This window comes from Pezoporus flaviventris, unplaced genomic scaffold, assembly GCF_033815535.1.
Source record: "Pezoporus flaviventris isolate CSIRO_AGI_PZ_B2104156 unplaced genomic scaffold, CSIRO_AGI_Pfla_v1 ptg000083l, whole genome shotgun sequence".
Lineage (NCBI taxonomy): Eukaryota > Metazoa > Chordata > Aves > Psittaciformes > Psittacidae > Pezoporus > Pezoporus flaviventris.
The window spans coordinates 8,625,317-8,640,842 of NW_026892631.1; the positions used below are offsets into that span (position 1 = coordinate 8,625,317).

Sequence of the window (15,526 nt, forward strand, 5' to 3'; positions counted from 1 at the left end):
CTTGGGATTTGCCCTCCTTCACATCTTCATCTAGAAGAGATCCAGAGAAAGGGAACCATGGAGGCCACTCTCATCAGGCTTACATGGGGCACCAAATTGGTCATGGCATCATGATGGGGAGCAGTTAATACACTCGAAGGCAGAACTGCTGTTAGGAGTATCAGGAATCATGTAAAACTCAGCAAGGACCAATGCCAAGTCCTGGACCTGGGAAGGAGGATCCCCTCACAAGGGCGTAGCCTGCAGCTCTGTGGAAAAAGGACATTTGGTCTCAGAAGACACCAAATCAGATGTTGGTCAGCAAGGACCCCTGGCAGCAGTGAAAGCCAAGAACATCCTGGGCTGCATTACCAGCAGCACACCTGGTACATCCAGGGCAGTGATTCTCAGTGCTTGCTACACCACGTCTAGAATGTGGCATCCAATTCTGGGGCCTCCAATACAACTCAGGCACCAGTAAATGGGAAGAAGTACAGTGGAGGGCCGCTGTGATGATTGGTGCCTGGAGCACTTGCTCTGCAAGGAGAGCTGAGGGAGCAGGGCTTGTTCAGCTTAGAGAAGAGGTGGTGTTGGTGGGAAGACCAAACTGGAGCATGATAGTACCTTTGACAAGGTTATGGAAGACACAGAACCAGGTTCTTTGCAGTGGTGCAAGGTAGGAGGATGAGAGGCAATTGGCATAAACAGCAAGTGCATTTAAGGAAAAGCTTTTCGATCCCGAGAACAAATCAAACTGTATAATTCAATGAATCAGCTATGTTAAGAAATAAAGTCCAAAGTCAGAGAGTAAATAAAATTAAAAAGGCAAAACCTCTCTATCCACTGGAAAGAGTAGCTCCTCAGGTACTCCAAAACTCTGAGATCAAAGTTTAGTGGTGGACTTAGCAGTCCTGGGAGAACAGTTGGACTTGGTGATCTTGAAGGTCTTTGCCAACCTAATTGATACTGCTACTACATCCTTGCTGATTTCCCAAGGAAGGGGTTAGATTTAAATATGACTACCCAGAAGCTAGGCTTCTGCTCTAAGCTAGTTATTTTAGCCAGCAAGGCATCTCCAGGGCTGGTTCTTGTTATTCTTAGTTGATTTGAAGGTATCACCTTCAAGAACCACAGAAGTGCTACCATTAAACTGGCCACCAGGATCTACTAGAAATAGGCAGGTATCATGCTGCTGTCTTGTAGGTAACACCACCACTGCAGCAACACTTCTGTCTGTGTTAACCGACATACTTCCACCTCAGGATCACCTGTACTTTGGGGATTTAGCTGGCTTTTGTTGTTGGGAAAACATTCAGTTTCCCTATTATCACTATAGTGTAACAGCTGGAAAATATTGCCTTAGTAATTTTTATCTCTGTACCGGCAGACATGTATAATTGTGCTTGTACAATGAAGCATCTGACTGCTATGTGCATACATACATATTACCATTAAAATGCCATTACTTTAATGGTTGCAGTGTGACAACAGCCATAAGGATTAGCAGGAGAAACCCTGGAATCATTTTTTGGAGTATATTTAAAATATTTTATTGTTAATAAGTTTGGAGGAGAGAACCTCCTAATAAATTAGCTAAAATGTTTATGAGCCTTTGCAAGCTATATATGCATTAGACTCTGGGTTGTTAACTCAGGTTAGTATTTTAGGCTTATTGAATCTACATCATAATAAAGCTTTGTGTTCTAAAATTAGTTGAACTCTGCGTATCCCAAAAATAACTTCCAATTCTGACAGCCTTACACGATCAATAATGCTGATATATCTAGTTTATATTAAAATTATTTTAAGTATGAAAAAAAAACCAAATGAACAAAACTACTCTGTTTTCTGAACTAAGTCTAAGACCTCTAACCTGATCATACATTTAACAACATGAAAATGCAACCCTGTCATCAGAGATCAGTAGCAAGTCCACCCTTGGCTGCGGTCATGGCTCACATGCCACCTGCCAGAAGGGACATTGAAAAGACACCCAGAAGTGCAAACCATCCTGACCACAGTAGGAGCCTCTCTAAACAATGTATTACTTGAAGTAAGTTCAAGTAATATCCAACATCACACTACTTAATTTGTATTGTTACTTCTTTGCCTTAATGGGGATAGAAGCATGGAGAAGAGGTGGAAAAGACAGATTTTCACCTGAAGGCATGACTCTTCCCCCCTTACCTCCTAAGTTGTTTATTTCTGACACAGTAGTTTCTCACTCTGCATACACATAGCAGCTCTTTAATTCTCTGGATCTTCTGTAAAGTTTTGGGTTTTCTGATGGTTGGAACTAGATGATCTTAAGGTCCTTTTCAACCCTAACTATTCTAGGATTCTGTTCTATGATTCTATGTATCCAAACAGATAAGGACTTCCATTCAGAAATGAAGACAACTAGACACCTCTGACAATGTGCTCTGGGCACACACCAACTCTGAAAACTGGGCTATTACTATCCCAGTGTCTGACTACAGAAGGACAAGACAAATCATTTTAGTCAGTTAGCATTCATTTGCCTGTTGCATTTGCACAGTTATTGTATGATCAGGAGAAATTGCTTGAAATTATTGAAGAACAGCATACACATGTCCTTTTTTAAATGAGTTTTGTCCAATGCTGCCTGCATTTTTATGGTTTTGTTTAGGTTTCAGTACTGGGTTTTTTCATAATACATCTCATTTTGTGTACCAATTCAGTGGGAATAGCCAAGTTACTAGTGCAGTAACAGCCTTAACCTGGCAGCTGAGCAGCTTCACAGACCCCCAAAACTCTGGCAACACAACACAAGGACTGGCTGCTTCCTTCCAAGTTCTTATCTCCACATTTTAATTTTTACTTTCTGAATTTGTCTAAAGCAGGTTGCTTTTTCCAGCTGTTTTCAATAAATCTCTCCCTCCTCATTGCACTGGTCTATGATCTCTCCCCATCCATGGCAAATTTTCATATCTCACTGTTCTCATTGAGTACCAATTTGCAGTAAAATACTCAAAAGCTATGTTACCGCATAACATTTCTTCCATGAAAGTTCATGCAATCTATATAGTATTGAATTAAATTTCTAGCCAAAAATGATTCCTTATTCCTTGTATTTAGAGACAATACTGGGAAATCACAGAACTGTTTAGGCTGAAAGGGACCTTAAAGCTCATCTGGCGCCATCGGCAAGGACACCTTCCACTGGACCAGGTTGCTCCAAGCCCTGTCCAAACTTGAACACTGCCAGGGATGGGGCAGCCACAGCTTCTCTGGGCACCCTGTGCCAGGGCCTCAGCGCCCTCACAGGGAAGAATTTCATCCCAGTGTCTCATCTCAATCTCCCTTCTGTCAGTTTAAAGCCATTCCCCCTTGTCCTGTCCCTGCAGGCCCTTGTCAAAAGCCCCTCTCCAGCTTTCCTTTTGGCCCCTTTAGGCACTGGAAGCTGCTCTAAGGTGTCTTCAAAGCCTTCTCCAGGCTGAACAAGTCCAGCTCTCTCAGCCTGTCTCCATAGCAGATGTGCTCCAGCCCCTAGAATATGTTTGTAGCCTCCTCTGGACTCAGCCTGTGTTACTAGAGTCCAGCCTTACTGGTGCTATAGTGCAAAATCCTAGAAAGGGCCAGAAAAATAAAATCAACAACAGAAAAAACCCACCTTTGAACAAGTCTGGGCAAAGCACAGAGCTCATTGAAGTTTTCTGATGGATTCAGAGGGCTTTTGGATCAAGACCTCTGAAGAGAAACAGATTTTCAGCTTTGCGCTATACCCCCTCCCTAGGATAGAAAAATAATTTTTAGTGAAAAATGGAGCAATATTTACCACCCCCACCACTCAAAGACAAAGAGATAAATACACCAGATGCACATGAACTCAGTCTCTCCAGTGTCATATCACTACCAGAAATCCCACAGAGATATTGTGAGCCCAGTCAACACAGAAAAATATTTCTGAATTATAATATTAGGTGGTGACATTTGTATTTTTTCAGTCCTTTAGGAAAAGTATTTGATGCACCTGGAAAGCTGGATATAAAAAACCCCAAGCCGTTATTTAGCCAGATTTTCCAGAAAGCCTCCAACCCCCTCAACTAGAACCAGCTGCAAAGGGACCAAGTGCACTAATTTATATCTGTAAGGAAAAGGGGTGTTTTCTGGGTTTCCTTTTCACCATGAAGAACAGCCTTAAGGGGGCTGTCATTTATACCAGTATTTTGCTGATAACACAGAACTGTGCTGTCTTTGTTCTGGAAGCCCAAAAATGATTTTATTCTGTGTTCCCCTGACACTCAGGAACTAGATTAAATGACACATTGAAACAAGGGTTAGTCTGGCTTTATTACTGCTCTGTGTATCTGTGTGTATCTATGCGCACAGCAGAGCAAATTAAAGTAAAACTGCCCAAGGCATTTTGGGTTTCAAGATCTTAAAACGCCCAACTTCTGAGTCTTTGTCTACCAGCGTTATTGTTATATTAAAACTACACTGCTCCTAGAATATTACTCAATAACATTGCATTTACAAGCTGACCTTCTCTTCCTTTTCCTCTCTTTATGCCTATGGTTGCCTTTCTCTTTCTCCACAGCCTGCAGTATCCCTCCAAGGAGCAAAGCAAAGCAGTTCTGTATTGCTCAAGAAAATGAATCCACCTCCTGACTCCCAGCTGCAATACGAAACAGTCTGCACTGAACCTCACACACAGAAAATCTCTCCAAGCAATGAGAGGAAAAACAATGCCCGATAAAGATATTCCCACTAAAGCAACAATTAGAAGCACCCATTATAGACAGCTCTCTAACAAGACACAAAATAGTACAGCTGAAGAAGCATCAGTGGAGAATAAAATGGCTGTGGAATATTAGTATTTCCTGGCTGGGTTGTGTTCTCAAATGTGACTGAAATCTGTTTTTATTTTCCTCAGAAGGATGCTGTCACTACCTTGCTTTTACAACACCATGGTTTTATACCATGGATTTTGTACTGATCATTTTCAAGCTTGTTCCTTTTCTTTATGGCACCATAAGTTCCCTCCAGTTCCACACGCCTCAGCCTGGGGCTGCTCAGCCTGAAGCCTGCTTTCCAGAGTCTATTCACCTTTCTGGACACCAGTACAGTTTAATCTACACAGCAGGTCCTGCTTCTTTCTTTCATTTGTTAGGCTGATTATGTTTTACTTCCCTACTTTCTTAGCAGCCACTTAAGGTTATGTATGCTACCAAAAAATGAAAGAAAATCCAGACCTACTTCCAACAAGTGGAGGATGCTGAATGAAGGCTTAAACCTTAAACTCTTTTTATTCAATACTACTTATACGCAGTCTGTGGTCATGTCAAGGAGAAAAAGATGGTCAAAGACACCACCTAAATAAAAACTATTATTCTCACAGAAGAATTAAAAAAAAAAATTTTGCTACCTAATAATGAACAGGTATTTTAAAAACAAAGCCACTGTTGAAATCCACTGGGGTTTTTCACTTTTTGTTTGTGAGATACTTTAATAAAATGTTGCCTTTAGAGATTGGTGATAGGCTCTTCTGATTCCAGCTTTGGAGGTGGGCTGAGGCAAGGCAGGGGGTGGAAGAAGCAGATCTAGGATGGTAGCTCCACTATTTGAACTCCTGTTTTTCTTGGCATAACCTGAAAGCCCTACACCAGCATTCAGCCTGAAAGAGGACTGAATAAAATTCATCTAATAAAAGATTGCCTACATGTAAAATTAAATTAGACAGGCAGCTATCCTTTTGTAGAACGTGAGCCGCAAGAAACCAGATCAGACTTTCTGAGAAGGTTCCCACCCCTTATCTGAGAAGTGGCAACTGGTGATATGCACAATATTAATTATCTGCAAAAATGAAGCTAAAAGGTTAATTTAAATTCATTATTATTCTAATACTTCAAATACCACTTTATTTCCACATCTGCCAATGGGTATTATTCTAATACTTCAAATACTACACACTTCCCCATCTGCCAATGGGCCATGCAGGTGCTCCTACACAGAGCAAAGCATGCAGATCAGACTATTAAGAACAAAACCCCTCAATTAATTTCACTAGCATATGAAGTAACCTCTTTTGCTATTGAGGTTCTTGTATTATGCCTTTTACCATCCCATTCAGAACTTTATGTTCCTAAATCTTTCATTGATACAAGTAGCATTTAGCATACTGAAGAAAATGTTTGCAGTGATGTAATGAAAGAGAAAAGTCTTGTATACAGATTTTTATAGAATCGTAGAATAGTTAGGGTTGGAAAGGACCTTAAGATCATCAAGTTCCAACTCCCTTGCCATGGGCAGGGACACCTCACACTAAACCATCTCACCCAAGGCCTCGTCCAACCTGGTCTTGAACACTGCCAGGGGTGGAGCATTCACAACCTCCCGGGGCAACCCATTCCAGTGCCTCACCACCCTAACAGGAAAGAATTTCCTCCTTACATCCAATCTAAACTTCCCCTGTTTAAGTTTTAACCCATTACCCCTTGTCCTACCACTACAATCCCTAATGAAGAGTCCCTCTCCTTCCTATAATAGCTTCATAAACTACAAGCAACTACACCTTATAGTGTGTGCAGTGCCATAACTCACTGTATTTATTTTAATGCAGTAACTCGGTGTTGCTCCTTGGTTCCTCACCTCTATATATCTTCTGACAGCAAAAAGCAGATCCTTTCGTTCTCAAGCAATAAAATACAACGTGAGAGCAGTGACCTGAAGTATTAATTGTCTCTGCCTAAGACTGGTTGTCTTGGTTGCAGTGATTACTATAGGAAGCAATGATGGAAAGTAGAGAGATCTCAGACGGTATGACTGCACAGCGATGCCAGTGGAGGATACAAGAGAGAATAGCAGAGATTAAGTTGGCCTCCTCAGAGATTCAAGTATAAGAGAGTGAACAACTCTCCTTCTGTGAAGGAGTTACTCCCAGCAGTGGCACCCAGAGCTGCCCCACACAGTCTGTGAGCACTCTAGGACGAGTCCTAGGAATCTGGCATATCCCAGGTTCAAGCAAAACCCAGTGGGCTGCATGCAGGAAGACTAAACAGAGGTTCTGCTTTTAAAAAAGCCTGGCCAAATTTATCGGGATTATTCCATATCAACAATTAATAGAATTAACAGAGTATAAGCCTGTGCTGAATATCTGCCAAAGATGTCACTATTGCATTCATGATTCTTTGTTTGTTTTGCCTCGAGGTGGAAAAGAGACACTGCACCTATGATTTATTTATTATCTGCCTTTAAAGAAATGGGAGCATTTATAAGTCGAAGAATGCGAGATAAACAGTTAAAGAGGTAACTGCTGTTTGCTATTGCTTTGGGGTGATGGAGCATGCAGTGCATGACATGAGTGGTTACAGGACTCTGGTGAAAGTTTCTGTGCTGACATACAAAGGTCTCTGTCTTGATTTGAGTCAACCATCCAAAACTAAAACCTAAGAATTAGTTGCCAAATCTGCCAAAGCCCCATGCTTTGATACCTGCTTTTGATACAAAGCCCCAAGAGCAATACCTACAACAGTACAGCCCACATTTAGGTTTACATGCAAACAGCAAGACATGAAGCTCTTTACTCCAGAATTATGTTAGACACAGTGTGCATATTGCAGCTGTGGTGCTAATGTAGGAACTCTCTCTGTTTAGATATAGAGGAAATCTATTTTTTTCTTTCAAACACTTCTCACAGCCCTAATTCTAATCCAGTTACTCTTCCGTTCTTTCCCCATGGTAACTCAAGTCATAAAAGAACAAACTTTCAAAATCCCCACTATTCTAATTAAAAAGGGCTTGTCTTCAATTGCTATGACACCTTCTACCCTTTCCCAGGAAGCTTGATGGTCTCTATTTTGAGAGCTCAAACTCAAACAGGACAAGAATGAGTTTCTGAGTCTTTGTTCCTCTTTTTTTCCTCTCTGGTAATTAAAACTGGCAGACAGGAAGAATGCTCAGGTTGACTTTTTTTTATTAGGGTCAGCTAATTAAATCATCATATTTGGAAAATGCCTGTTGCTTTCATATCAGAGCAGGAGATATTCAAAATATCTTCAGGACTCAGGGCTTCAAGAAACAATGATTAAAAATCTTACATATTTAGGACCCTAAGTCTGACTGACAAGGGACATGTCTCCAGCTCCTAAGTCATGGAGCTATTTTGAAATCATTGGCCCGAGTGCAAATTTGTGATTTGCAGCCACTAAAGGATAGCTCATAGAATGTTTTAAGTGCAAGCTTTCCCCTTGGGAAAGACATACCATTCCCATGTCCACTGGGAGGGTAGAGGTCAGCATCTAACCGCATCCTGCTTGGACCCCATACAGATCCTTTCCTTTTCTACCAGACCCTGTCCTGCTCTCCAGCAGCTCTTTATGACAATAGGCAGTGACCCAGCAGAACTGTTCACAAACCAGGCTCAAAGTTAATTTATAAATTGTGAGAGTAAATTTACATTCCAAATATTGCAGAAAAGCATTTTTGATCTATTAACAAAACTATGCTGAGTTTACTCAACACATTCAGAGTAGGTCTTTTCCCCAGCAGAGACGGAGGCACAGCTCCACTGAAGTTAATGGAGCCAGACTGATTGACACCAGTGGAGAAGCCAGCTCAGGATTCAACTGTTTTAATACTGAACAGATTTCACGTGGATTCCAATTTCAACACAGTACACCTCCCCTCAGGTACTCATTTGGTATTTTGCAAGGCTAATTTGTACTAAACATAAAATATGCATGCTCGATATTGTCTACGGCACTAAAGTGTCCAAACTACCCATGCATGCCCAAGTCAGGCTCCCCTGTACACTCTGGAGTCATAAGAAAATGCTATAATAGGCATACCTGTGCATTTGGGAACACACCTGAAAACTTACAAAAACATTTCCAACTGCTTACTGAGCCTTTAATTGCAGGCACTGATGTGTTGACTCCCCATGCAACTGCACAACAATTAGATATATTTGCACGCCTACAAATTCTGAGTTTTAGCACATTTTTATTTCAGCAAGAACTCAAATCCCACCTGAGCAGGGCAGGAAAACTTCTTGCCTAAGGTTTGGGTTTTTTTTCTAAAATGGGGAAGACTGGAAGTAAATGACAGTCAGAGCTCCTGAGTTCCACCTTTCCTTTCCATCACACCAGCAGAGCACACTCTAAGCCCTGGGAATTACATTTCTATCTGAGGCAAAGTCAAATGACACAACCTAGTGCCAAGCAGCACTGCTTCCTTGCCAAGAGCTGCAGGAGGCTTTCTGTCTGTTGTAAGGCAAAGGCAGGTTGCCTGCTCTTCCTGTGTGCAATTCTCTGCATTTTGGTTATACTATGTTAAAAGCAAGGAGGGTTACACACTGACATCTCAAACAGAATGTACTGCTGAATCTGGGCTGGGTGAGCAAGAGAGTAGAATTCAAACTTGTAAATTAGGAAAATTATTATTTTGCACCAGATTTGCTGCCTTACTAATTCCCTCCCAACGGGAGCCATAAAAATTCTGTCTGAAGAAAATACAATTCACAGGTCAGATAGAAAAATCAAAAGCTTTAAACCCTCAGAAGCAGCCCCATCTGGTGAGCAGAGGAGAGGCCAAGGCGAATCCATTCCCCATTCTTTCTGGTGGGTAACCTGACATCACCTGTAGCCGTTAATAGCCCTGAAGTTCCCTGGCTATTTCTTGCCTGGTAAACAACTTCTGGAAGATGAGATTTCTTCTTAGTTTAAGATGCAAAATCTTTTCACTGGCCCTACCAGCCCTACTGTGCTGTCAGGAAGCCCTATCATGTCTCTGAGCTCAGGAAATGGAGCAATCTGGGGCTTGGCACATCCGTAACAAGATGACTACCTCCAAAGCACATACTTCAGTTTGGATGCCTAGGGAACAAGGTAAGTCGCCGCTGGCCAAAGACCTAGACTTTATAATCAACTTCCTGACAGCCTCAAGAGAGTAATTTCAAGAGCAGTCTTAGGCTCCTTCCTCTATTTCAGCTTCCTTTTTTCAAATCTCATATAGCATTAATTCTGAAGCAGGAACCATACCGCTTCTAGGTCAATTCCTTGCAATAAAAACACAGGTAAAATTCAACAAAGGGTATTATGTTTATCCTGGCAATAACTGGAAACTGCTTAATGACTAAAATGTTAGGAGTAGCAAAACAAGGCAGCCAGAATAAGGAGTTAAGAAGGGCAAATTCAAGAGAGGAAGGCCTCAGCATGAGAGGCAAATCTGCAAAGGTGGAGAAGCAAGTGGAGAAAGCTCTCTGCCAGCTCCCACTGTCTGAGAGCTCAGGAGCAGCCAGGGACCCAAAGGAACAGTGTGACTTCAAACTGCACCAAATTTAATGTGATAGAGGCAGAGGTCCAGCTTGGACATGTAGTTCATCATTAAATGAAGAGTGGCACCAGCATCTCACCAGTGCAAAGGAGCACCAGAAAACAGTTTACTTTATAAAATGGAACTAAACAGGTTATGGGGGCTGTTGTGACTGCTGTATACAACCTCACCGCATCATGTGAGGTTTTTATCCTTCCAAGAGAAAAAAATATTGGCAGACAGTGAGATACACACCCTTAGCCTTCATATAAGTCATGACATCTTGCACAATAACTCGTCCAGGGGAATTATTTCAGCCTCCTGTCATGGGGTTAAACTTATCAAAGACTTTGCAATACAAGGTACCTGACCATCTCAGCAACTCAACAGTATTAAGACAAACTGCTACAGCTATATTCCACTCTATATTCAAGCCATAGCCTACATAATTTTCACTGTTAAGAAGCCTGGCTAGAAGAGCCCTCTGATCTTGTCACTATGATCTATATTTATTTTTTTTTTAAAACAAATGTTCTATGATTAATTCCTCTCTCTTAAAAAAGCATGATGATGAAATCTGTGATTTAATTCCTCTGCAGTTATAGCTCTGACTACAGCCTAGAGTTCAAAATATTCTTTGTCGACTATCACAGGTTCTACTGAGCATAGATCTTTTGCTGCCAAAGATTTCATGTGAAGTTGAATTTTAAGTACTAGCAGTAGATTAGCTTGGCAAAGGGAAGTACTATTAGGCATTCAACAACTGTTCACACACAGCCTGGAACATAAAAATTGAGCTGATGAAACCGACAGCTTGACAGAGAAAGAAAGACCAGGAACACATCCCCATCATCAATTTTTTTCCAGAGAGAGCTCCGAGACAGCAAGCAAAGAAAATAGATCACCCCCCAGTAATAACAAAGAAAGCAGGCTGGATTTAGGTTCGGTTCAAAACCAGTGCTAACACCACACCACATCTGTTCAACAAGAGATTACTCTGGGACTGATCCAGGGAATGGCAGAGGTCCATGCTCACAGCAGCTCTCGGTCAGTAACGAGCTCCCCTTTTTCTCAAGGTTCAGACCTCAAGTGGAAAGTTAAAATGCTGTAAAGAGACCTTTTAGTTGTCTACAATTCATAAAATACCTTGCAAAAAAACATCTTTCATGTTCAAATCCCTGAGACATTGATGGATTTTAAGGGTTTAGCATTCAAAAAGAATTTAAGGGTCTTATGTTCAAATGGAGAAGCCCTTTTTGTAGGCATCCAGAATTGCCTTTGTATTTTGGTGGTTACAGTATGATCATTAACTGATGCACACGTTTTAAAAGTATAAAATACAAAACAAAATCAAACTTTCCAGTTTTGTCTTTAAGCAGCATTTTACTTAGGAATTTTTACTAATGCAGCACACATATTTTTTTCTCCTCAAACTATTTTGCAACACCTTTGGTAATTTTTGGTGGAGGAAATAACATCTGTAACCAAAAGAATACCAAAATCCTCCTTGCTTTTTAAGCCTGTATAATTTCTGAGATAGTCCCCAAACTTTTGGTTCAATTAAAATAACTAACAGTGACAAAGCTTTATCTGCAGATGAGAAATGTGGATGATGAGGCCCATCTAATTGATTCAGCTTCACAGACAAAAGCACTATGCTGAGATTTAAAATTGCTCCTTACATAACCATGGACCCATGAAACCAAAAAAAGTTGAATCATGCTTACAAGAAAGAAGGCAGGCCCAGATATACAATCCAGAAGTGGAGAGTTATGGAGCAGGGATGAGAAAAGCCTGGTTGCCAAAGCTAGTACGTAGAAGGAGAGAAGCACAAAGAAGAGCCAGGACTATTATATGACTGTAAAAGGTCATGCTAATGGAGGTCAGGTACACCCACACAGGAAGAACATGTCAAGACTCTACAGAAGTCCTGTAGTGAGGCTGTCATAGCACAGGGTGAGGAAATGATGTCTTAAAGGCAAGATTTAAGCCAAGGAGAACCCACAGGGCATCTTCTGCAATATTTATGAAGAATGAAGTAGTCATTTTTAGCCCTTAAGAAAATTAAGTATCAGTATAAAGTGAAACTTCATGAAGTTCTGTTCCTAATAGAAAAAATATGTGCTTTCAAAGTACCAGTTTATTGCCCTGATTTTAGGTATATATTTCAGAAGAAATAAATGACACCAGAAAAATCTGTTTCTCCCCATTGACTACAACAGGAGCCTTAACTTATCCAGCCTTCATCCAAACGTCTGCAGGGTCAGCTAAACTCTACCCATTCAGCCTGAAAGGAAATTAAGAGAATAAGGAATAGAACTACCCATTTTGGATAGTTTCAAGTGTCCTTTTCCAAAAAGGACAGAATCATGTTTCTCTAGTAAATTTTTTTTTCCATGTGTTTTTCAACAAAGGGTCCTTCAAAATGGAAATAGCTCCATGATGTCCACATGCAAATGTCTATATGCTTAGAGTGGATTAAAATCTGCAGGTCATCAACATTTTACCTCTGACTAGTTTAGACTAGACAACTGTGAACAGGTCAGAAATGAGTACAATGCAGGTATGTTAATATCATCAGCTACTAATTTCTAAGCTAAGAAAGTTTAAATTCAAAATGCTTTTTCTGGATCTGTAGCAAAATTTAGGCCTTCAGAATAAGATACCTAACTCTCACTAAATCTTACTCATGCACACTGATTCTAAAAAGCAAAATTTTTTGCCATAAAATGCACCTAAACCAGATATAGTCAATACCACAAACCTTTGGTCAAAACAGGTGATGCACTAGCACCAATAATGCAAATTCCATCCTGTATGGGCAACAGGTAGCTTCCCTGTTCTCCGAAAATACATCTTGAAGGAGTATTATCTTCTGTACCCATATGGGGTAATGGTTGGACTTAATCTTAAAGATCTTTTCCAACCTGGTTAATTCCATGATTTTATGCCTGGTCTCTCCCGAGTTCAACATTAACATCATGACCTCATTTTATCTGTGAAGCTGATAATTGATTTATCTTTACTGAAACCAGGAACCTTGCTGCTATCCATGCTAGACTGGCCTGGATTTAAACTACTGGCAGAGATGATGATTATTTCTCACTCCTATTAACAATTTACTAAGCCATGCATTGCTTCCCCTTCATGGTTGAGATATAGCTAATGTATTTTAGGTACACATCTAACATTGTCTTAGAACCATGCAAAGAGCAATAAGAACATTAGCAGAAAGTGTGTGATTAAGTAGAGACGCCTCTGCCTCTACATGCTCATTTTCAGAACGCTTTAATTGAATTTCCTGATGTGAAGAGAGATAGTTCTGGTCATCTACTCGGTGCCTGTTGCCTTGGAAAAAAGCCTGCAATAGGATGCCATAGTCTGTTTTAACAGCAGATATGGAGTGATATTGGAAGAATAAAAGGGAAGAGTAGGCCTGTGTAATGTTCCCCTCTTACAGAGTTACTTAATACAGCACAAACAGATCATCACAAAGGTTATGATTTCCAGAGAAATCAGACATGCAAAACCAACACAGATCTCTTGCCCCAATGCAGAGTGCACTGCCAAACCCTTCATGTGACAATAATACATTTTCCACTCAGGCTACAAATTCCCTGTCACAGTCCTACTGCCGTGGTACAAGATGTTCCAGGGACATCAATAGATTTGGTTCTGCATTTCTAGAACTCCCTGACTTGTCTACTCTTTCACTTTGAAACTAAGGTCCTTTCCAACCCTAACTATTCTATGATTCTGTGTTTCTTAAACTAACTCTCACTTTGATGCCTGGTGAAAACAGAATGATCAAGCTAAAAGAACATCTCCAAAAACACTGGCCACTAAAACACTCTGCAGCAAAAATAAGGCAGATATTTCAAGACAAGTACACAGACCTACAGGCAAGATTTGTTTTCTCAGCATCTCTCATTTAAATGGAAAAGTCTGGCACCATTACCAGAAATACAACAAATTCAGGCTATTTGAATTGTTGAGACAGGAATAATGCACTGCAAAGGAAAGAAGCCTTCTGCAAGAGCTTCCCAACAGCAATGCCTGATTTATAGTAACATAGGGTACCTTGTTTGCCTGTGGACCTTATATAAGCCAGTGTTTTGCAGAGCAAAGCAGCACACCAGAACTCCAACAGTACATTTGTTCACGGGTGTTATTTCCCATATATAAAATTGACTCACAAAAACACCTGCAGGACACAGTACCAGAGAACTGAAGCCAGCATAATGAGAGTGTAGGCTCAGGTGATGGGAGATGATGTTGAAGAAATCAAAGGACAAAAGAATTAGCATTCCAGGTCCTTCACTCTACAACCCACCAGCATGTCTTGTTCTCTTGTTCTAGCCATGTGCCAGCAAACTCAGGGCTTGGGTAAGTGGCTTCTCAACATGCTTTGGTCCTGGTTTCCTCCAGCATTCAGACTTCAGTGGGGAAGGGGGAGTCTGTACAGCAGAAATTTCAAGAACAGCTAAGATTGTTTTGCTGTGCAAAAATATTTGTGCTGGTTTTAAGTGAGTTCTGGAGAAGCTCCCCTTCTTATTTCAAAATTTATGCTCTCTGACACAACTGAAATTATATATTTTCATACAAAAACGATCCGTATTAAGCTTTAAATGTTATGAAATGTGCATGGAAGTGATCAGATGAGGGAACAAAGCAGCTTCCTCTGGAGTACCATAATAAGAAATGAAGCACTTCTCATTTTGCTCAAGAAACACCTGCTTCAGAAACACATTTGCATCAGCAAAACAATCGAATACCTTTTCCACTGTCTCAGAGGTTGGCTGGGAGTAGACACAGAAGGATACTAAGTCAGCGGGAACTCAGAAGACACCTCACAGCTGAGCCATGGTGCGTTAACGGGGTCTTACCTGAAGCAACAAAAACCTGCCTGCGCTTGGGATTTTTGCATAGGCAGACGCACAAACCCACCATGAATAATAGATACCTCTTTCTTGCTTTTAATACTAAGCTCATGCTTTTCATGTATAAAAAATAACTGTGTTTCAGCAGTGGCTGTTGCAGTGACCTCCACAAGACTTTTAATCAAATCTTGTATATAGCTGAGGCTTCAGAGATTATTTGATTTCTTCTCAGCAAAGAACAAGGCAGCTCTTGTTTCAATTAATAATTCCAATCTCACACAACACTGTGTAATCAAAAAATGAAAGAGGCCCTACAATGTAAAAAAAAAAATTAACTCAGTAATTAAAATAAAGATTAAAAATATCCTGGAATCCTTATGTGGCCATAGCAG

At 40.7% G+C, this 15,526-nt stretch overlaps 1 long non-coding RNA gene across 1 annotated transcript in view; it reads right to left on the reverse strand.

Annotated features, from left to right (window-relative positions):
• Nucleotides 1–10,525: 10,525 nt before the first annotated feature.
• The window catches only part of LOC133280454 (uncharacterized), a 72,913-nt gene continuing 67,912 nt past the window's right edge, over nucleotides 10,526–15,526 (reverse strand). Inside the window, exon 3 of the long non-coding RNA XR_009747172.1 lies at nucleotides 10,526–11,338. This is a non-coding gene — a long non-coding RNA (uncharacterized LOC133280454). The remainder of the gene's footprint in view (nucleotides 11,339–15,526) is intronic.